The 8,239-nt window shown below is 35.9% G+C and overlaps 1 long non-coding RNA gene across 1 annotated transcript; it reads right to left on the bottom strand.

Moving 5' to 3' along the window:
- Positions 1-4,501: 4,501 nt before the first annotated feature.
- On the bottom strand, positions 4,502-7,868 carry LOC132140413 (uncharacterized). Its single transcript, XR_009433799.1, has 3 exons — positions 7,716-7,868; positions 7,179-7,235; positions 4,502-4,570 (listed from the first exon to the last, which is right to left on the bottom strand). It is a non-coding gene; the product is annotated as an uncharacterized LOC132140413 (long non-coding RNA).
- Between the last annotated feature and the right edge of the window lie 371 nt (positions 7,869-8,239).

Here is an 8,239-nt window from a genome sequence, read left to right as displayed (position 1 = left end):
AGACATATAGCAACTTACCTAGATATCCACAAGAATAATTGTGTATTCTGCTTCATATTCTAAATTGTGTCTGTGGAATAATCTGAGGCTGGTTGGTTTACATGTTGGTCAGACGGTCTCTTCCTGTTTAAGTGGGCGGTTCTGGACTTAAATAAGCTCCAAAGAGGACCAGACTTTACAGCCTAAGGTCTGGTTATGCAAAAGTATTATGACAAATATTTTTGTTAGACATGCATTAGGAAAGAAAAGATCACCACAATATTTTTTGTTGTTGTTTATCTAAAAGCAATTGTCAATTAAGAATTATTATTATTTTTTGCATCTGTTAATAATAAATCAAGACGCAATAAATTTTAATGGACATATTAGCATATTGTGAAGGTTTGAATTGCAATCCAATGATCTAGCATGCTTTCATAAGTTTCTTCACACAAAAAGTACCACAGGAAAAAAATATTGGAAATATATCTGTCAAATGAAAATGAATAAGTTCCTGTACTATTGATAAAACTATACAATTTTTGTAAATATCACACTGTTAATATTTCTGCGTGAGCCTCTATTATAGTCTGTTTAACAAAAATCATGAGCAGGTTAAATGTATAAACAGTTCATCAAAAAAATAAAAATTCTGTTATTTTTCATGTCTGACTTTCTTTTTCCCATTTATTAAAAATGGCAGGGACGGCTTTCAATGTCATTCACTTTCATTTCACTTTCATGGAAAAGAGCAGCTTGGATATTTTTCTAGATGTCTCATGTTTGCCATACAGGTTTGACATGAGGATGACTTAACAAGGACATACATACACACACACACACACACACACACATATATATATATAAAGTATTTTTTTTTTTTTTTGAGTGAACTATTCCATTAACACCTATGGACTTTAAATGAAACATTGCCTTAACAATTCACAGTTTTTATCCTTTCATTTCGAGTGATTTTTTTATTCTGTCCTTCTGCTGTCGGCAATAAATCTGCATGTTGAGTGTTTAAAGATTAATGTTTCTCTCTCTCTCTGCATCTCTCCTTCCCACCCTCTCTCTCTCCATCCTCGCATTCTTTCTTCGTTTCAAACACCCTGGCAGTACCCTCACGTATGCATATGTAAATGGCTCTGCCTCTGAGCCGGTGGAAGTAATTGTATGCATTTTTAACTGGCCAATCGACTGACAGATTGCATAGATTGTCTCGTCTACCTCTCATCCTCTCTCTCTCCCTCACACAAACACAGGGTTTTTTTTTTTGTAATTTTTTTTTTTTTTTTTTTTTTAGGTCTGTGCCTCCCCCTCCAGATGCACAGGAATCATTATGTGGTGGTGGTCTGCAATATGGCGATTAGAAACTAGAAATCTCTTGCTCTCTTTCCCCTCAGTGCGATATTCTTAATGCATCTATTTGTGTTCTTCCATGACTTATGAGTTTGCCTATGTTTGTTTTGATGAACATCTTTTTTAAGGACTTCATAAAGTGATTTTTAAGGACTAGTTCACTTGAGTATTAAAACTTTCATCATTCCACTCCAAACCTGTACAACTTTCTTTTTTCTGCAGAACACAAAGGGAGAAATTCTGAAGACTGTGCAGGTCGCTCTTTTCCTCACAATTATGTTGAATGGAGAGTGGGATAAAACACCAAAAAGTATCTGATTCAGGCACTTTATATTTATATAAGCCACATAGCTTTGTAAGAGAAATTGTCAAAATTATGCATTGTTATTAGCTAAAATTCTTACCCAATTAGTGAATAAATCGTTCTGTCCAGATTTCTGACCCAGATCAACTAATAACTAAAACCTTAAAAGATACAATAATAATACAAAAGTTTGCAACAACATTGCTTAAAAACTGCAAAAATAATCTCTGCAAGTGCCATAATGCCAGTGAACAAACATTTGGTTTAAGTATACTGGCAAGAAATAAATTTTTCTTGATTTATGACACAAATGTATTTATTTATAATAATAATAATAATAATAAACTATTTACTATTAACCATTTAACTAGTTTTATATTTTAAGTAAATAAAGGGGTAGAGCCTCTGGAACTTAATTTTCTTTCATTTATGAATTGATAAAACTTTTACCATTAGAATTCTACATTAGTGTGCAGCTTTGCCTTAAGAGGTTAACCTACAATTATAAAGTACTATGAATGTTAATACAATATGTATGCATTCACATATGGCTTTTATGGGGTTATTAAGTAGATCAACATGCTTGCAGTTCTCTTTTGGAATAATTCAATAATTCCATTGGTTAAGAAGGTTGTTTAAATGTCATTACTTCTGAGAGTAATGTGGTCCCTTGATGGAAATTAATAGCATAACAAGGAGCAAACTTTGCTTATGGCACATCAAATCAGGATGCAAATCCTTGGTGCTTCTCACAAGCTTTCTCGAAATTGTAATATATTCAAATTGCCATATATTCAGTCTTTATCTGTCAGTACATGAACTCATTTGGCATTTGGTGAATTTGATTCAGTGGATAATGACTGTAACAGATCAACAATGCTGCAATTTTCTGTTCCTTCAATGTTGTTTGCGACAGTTTTAGCTGTGGCACAAACAATGTCAACTTCCATGACAACAGAAGACATGCTGTAATGTTTCTTTACATAATTATTGTTTTCCAATTTATTTGTCAATTGAACACAGCCTATTGTGGAATATGACTGTATTCAGAAGAATTCTTCTGATTATAGGGATGGATATGATATGAAAGACACATTAGAATATTTTGGTAACTTACTAAACCAAAACTCACTTAACTAAAAGGTATCAAACATGTTACTAAATAAGATAACAGATTAACATGCATTTTAATATAAGAGTTTACATGCTACCCTGGACATTTCAAGCTTGGTTGTGACAAAGAAATATATAATTTACTCACGAGATCACTCTTAATTTTCTGCTCCTTTTCTATTATCTTCCCTGGGGAAAAAAGTGACAGGACCACTTTCTTTTTGAGAATCACTTCATGTCCCAGTGCATTGTCATGGCTGAAGATGCTTTAAGACATTTTCTGATAATCTCTCCTGTTCCACCCTCTTTCACTTTATAACTCCTTCTGTATTTTCTGAACATGAACAAACTTGAACAAAGTTATCAGCAGACTATCACAAAGTGATACTGGCTCTATTTATTATTTTCTGCAAGGCTTAAAGACTAGTGTGTCTCTGAAACAGTCAAGTTCATATTTGGAACACTGCACATAGAGTTTATAGAAATAGCAAAACATTCGTCCAAAAAAAATAGCATTGAGGCTAAAAACAAAGCTTTGTGGTGATTAAAGGAGAGGACGTCACATGGAATAATTATAACGGCTAACGGCTTGCTAGTTGCAGCAATTCTAGACATAGGGTAATTTTGCAGAGAATAGCTCACTATTCTAACTTGCACAACATTATTTATATACAGCATACAGAATCACTTTCAGTATACAAGTAATGCCATCTGTTAGACATTGCTTCACAGAGACTGATAGAAACATTTAGGAATAAAATCGAATATGGTGTTGGCTGTAGTCCAAATGTGATTATAATGTGTAGACATCCCAGAGGAAGTGCACATTGTAACTCTAATTTGCAGAAAATGATTTGGACAAGTTACACATGTTGTGAGGGCAACAGTGGTGCTTAACTAGCTAGTAGGGTTATCAGAGTATCAGACATTGTTAATGAAATACCGCTTAGTACTTGATATATGACTGCTAAACTACACAGATGCCTTAAACAACTGTTTCCAGATGTGCCTAAAACTTTGGGTGTAAAATCATAATCACAATCCAATGTAAATGCAATAATGCAAGACTCCTGTTATTAAAAAAAAAAAAAACGTTAAAAGAATTGGCTCCCTGTTTGAGATGGAATTGAAATTTAAACTGGAATGACAGAAAGTGGAATTTGCTCATTCTAATGGTATTCTTGTTAATTAAGTGTTCTTCCACATTGGTTTATAAAATGAAAATAAATGTATAAAATAAATCAAGTACAATTTCTTTTGTACTTTTTAAACATATCTGTCTGTCTGTAAAGCTTATAAAATCACACTTTAAAATTACAGCCATTGCCGTTATGAATTCCTCATTTTAATTGCAATGCTGCATTCTGTTTGCTACAACAATTCAAATTGAATTTAAATTTAAAAAGCATTCTCAATTCATATTTGAATGGCCCACAACCCTAGATTTCTAATAGCATTAAATTAGCTTGATTGACAAGCTGGTTATTCATTACAGAGCCATTTATATCACAGTGATTACAAAAATAAGGTTCAAATATCACCAGGGACTTGTGGGCCTTAAAACATTTATGACTCTAATATGTTCACAACCTCAGCATGCAACACAAATAAAATGTGAAAAAAATACTGAAAATCAGCCTGATTGAACGTGCCTGCCACCCCTCATTGAATATAAGTAGGACTGCATCAATTTCTAGACCTTATAGGTACAGCTTTCATTAAAACTTTAGATTTTGAATAATTTTATCTTATTAGCTCTTCATCTAAGGTATCTGGTTCTTTCTTTCCTTTTTCTTACAGTGCATTTTACTTCTGAAACCAAATGTTAATTTTAAAATAAGTTCACATCTTTAATTTTTTAATGATTAATGTGCATATAAATGGCATGTCACTACATAAACATAAAAAAACTTGAAAACTTTCAAACATCATAGCCAGTTGTAAGGAAATTTTGCAGCAGTGTGGCACCATGCTCACTTTAACATGATATCATCCTCTTCACTGTAGTGGGGAAAATAACTTAACTAATCTGCATGCTTCCAAATATACAGATAAATGTGTGTTCAGAAAGGATTCATTTCCAGTTAACACACAAACACAGACAGCCACAACGTGTTTAAAAAAAAAAAGCAAATATTCTTCTTTCTCCTCATCCCAATATGACCATGCAGCACTGCTGTGGAGCATTTTTAGTGCTGCAGCAATGTACAGGCACCAGCGACACACAAGGTGTCATCACGACCACAAATCAATTCCTTCTGAGTGGCTCTTCCTGCCCCCTCCCCCCAAATCTCTTTCTCTTCCTCTCTCTTTCTTTTTCCCCTCTCCAGCACGCCATATAGGACGGAGTTAGTATATATCTCAATTATGGAGCAGGGGTTGGAGTTGGCGAGGGGGAGGGCTTGTGTCCAGGTTGACTCCTCCCCCCAGTGCCCCACACCAGCCCACTTAAAGTGGAAGCAGCAGCGCAGTGCCGTCTGGAGCCCTGTCAGTCAAAAGCCCTGCAGCCCTTTATGCAAATCAGTCTGTCTGTGGTGGACTGGGAGGGGAGGGGGAAACATGTCTAGATTTGTTTGTTTTCCGTTATGCCCTCCCCTTCAATTCTTCCACTTCATCTTCTCTCTCTCTCACATACACACACACTCCACTATATTCAGTCTTTCTCTTCACCTTCCCTCATTGGTATGCCTTGACACTTTTATTCATCCTTTTTCTCTCTCAGGTCCCATAACCTGTCCACTTCTACAGCTTTGAGATGAGAAATTGTGACATAGCTGTGAAACTGGGAACCAGTGAGGTGAAGCATGCAATGCTACTGGGCTCTAGAAACTGGGTCGTATTAAAAGGGAGGCTAGTCGTGTGTGTGTGTGCATATGAATGTCTATGCACGTGTATAAAGATTGTAACACAGATCTTGTTTACTAAAGAGATGCAGAATGAACTTGATTTTATAAGATATTATTACATACTTCAATTAAAGTGGTTGAAATTAAGTTTTCAAAACGGGAACATAAATAAACTGTCTTTAATGAAACACGCTCTTATATAGGTCAATTTCACAATTGTTAATGCACCTAGTTTTGGAGTTCTTTGAAAAAGCAGCTGGACTATTTAAAAATTCCTTGAGGAGAATCGCCGCAATTCCTCATCCACTTCCACCAAAAAAAAAAATCCTCACTTTTAAAATCTGCAGAACAGCGCCAGGTTTGAGAAAACAAGATGTCTCTGTGCATCCCTTTGGAATACCCACTGTCGTGAAATTCCTCAAGATATCAAACTAAGACAGACAAGTGAGACGAGAGCTGCAATAATCTTTAAAAACTGGTGACCAAACATCACCCATCACCAAAAAAGCAGCATCTTCATCTGTATAAATAGAAAAACAGCAGCTAAGTTTTAAACTAAATAAACATACAAATAGTTCTGGCAAATCATCGGCTTGTCTCATCTAAATTAGCAATTTCAAAAGTAGTAATGATAAGACAACATTGTCTGTCAAACGATGACTGGATTATTGGATGTTGCCAAAGTGAAGTACAGCACAAAAATAAACTGAATTTTAAAACAAAGAAGACATAAAGGGAACTTCATTTAACCTGCTGGAAGTCTTTCACTGATAAGATCCAGATTACTTATATATTTTAAAAAGATGTACAACAGTAAATAATTTACTAAATACTGCAAGTCAGTTTACGCAGTACATGCAACTACATTTACATTTATCAGACGCTTTTATCCAAAGCAACTTACAATGCATTCAGGCTAACATTTTTTACCTAACGTGTTCTCTGGGAATCGAACCCACAGCCTTTTGCGCTGCTAGCAATGCTCTACCACTGAGCCACAGGAACAGCTAAAAATACATTCAATGTATTTAGATTGAAGTGTACTCAATTGCATATTTTATTCAGAGTTATATTTTCAGGGAAGTCGTGGCCTGGTGGTTAGAGAATCGGACTCCCAATCGAAGGGTTGTGGGTTCGAGTCTTGGGCCGGCAGGAATTGTGGGTGGGGGGAGTGCATGTACAGTTCTCTCACCACCCTCAATACCACGACTGAGGTGCCCTTGAGCAAGGCACCGAACCCCCAACTGCTCCCCGGGCGCCGCAGCATAAAAAATGGTTGCCCACTGCTCCGGGTGTGTGTTCACAGTGTGTGTTCACTGCTCTGTGTGTGTGCACTTTGGATGGGTTAAATGCAGAGCACAAATTCTGAGTATGGGTCACCATACTTGGCCGAATGTCACTTCACTCACTCACTCTTTATAGTGCCATCTTTTGTTTACATATCGTGAAGCCAATACACAAGGGTTAATATGTTTGAGGAAGTTAGAGTGACATAAACTGGCTGCAATGACATGCTGAAACTAGATCTGGAAAAGGGTGTGTGTGTGTGTGTGTTAGGTAGTAACAGTACTCACCTGTGGAGACCTGTCTCTTTCACATCTGAAGTCACACGTGCGAGCAGCGCCAATCTTCTGAAAGACCACATAATCATAACTATTAATCATAACTTCAAACTAACGAACTTTCCAAGAGTAACAAAGTATGAATACGTCTGTCATCACGAGGCCCTGGCGTATACAGCAGCAGAATACGGCTAGTACTCTTTTAAAAACCGTTCACAAAGAACGTGTACTTGCATAATAAAAACAGGATGGAAAAGATTTTATAACAACTAACTTAATAGCATCTTAATGCATGAGATGTTAGAAGAGCTAGCCGCGGCGGGAAGCGTCTGCTGCTACAGTATCAGTGAAGCGGTCCATAAGTGCTAAACACAGTTGCGGTCACAGATAGTTCAGTAATAAACAAGTGCGACACCTCTAAGTTTTTCAGGAATCACAACCGTATTTTCATTCAAGCGTATGTGTATTATATCAGCTTGTTCAGATTGTGAGCACACTCGTGTAGGATGCCTGTTTTTGGTTCGGAAACGTACAGACACATGTATATACATTATAAACGGTATTTCATCTGAAGGTTTCGGATCCAATCTTCCACTGGAATCGTTCTCGTCCGTTTCGTGGTCCATTTGCTGCACCCCAAACTCCTGCTTTCCTTTAATCAAGATTTGGCAGGTAAATTCTCTCCGCCGTTATTGAGATCGCCATCTTTGATATATATATATACTCCAGCGCTGACACTGTCACTATGGTTACCGCCGGTGACTTTCGCGCCTATTTCGAGAATAGAAAATGGGCTGACATTAATTGCACTGGTGTCTCTGTTAAATTAATAAATAAAAATGCTTGTGATGCCCTTTTATTTTTTTTATTATTTGTATTATTATTTTAATTTTGTAATTATTAATTAATTATTATATAATAATAAATTATTATTTTGTACCTACAAATTGTGTAAATATGAGACATAGGCCTATGTGAAGAACTTGCTGTTGAATTTTGTAATTTTTAAAATTCAATTAAAATAAATACATGTCTTTATGTCTTTACCTAAATAGTTTAATATAGATTAGTTA

Source organism: Carassius carassius, chromosome 5 (assembly GCF_963082965.1).
Source record: "Carassius carassius chromosome 5, fCarCar2.1, whole genome shotgun sequence".
In the NCBI taxonomy this organism is placed as follows: domain Eukaryota; kingdom Metazoa; phylum Chordata; class Actinopteri; order Cypriniformes; family Cyprinidae; genus Carassius; species Carassius carassius.
Note: the sequence above shows the minus strand (reverse complement) of the source record. Positions and strands in the feature narration are given on the sequence as shown.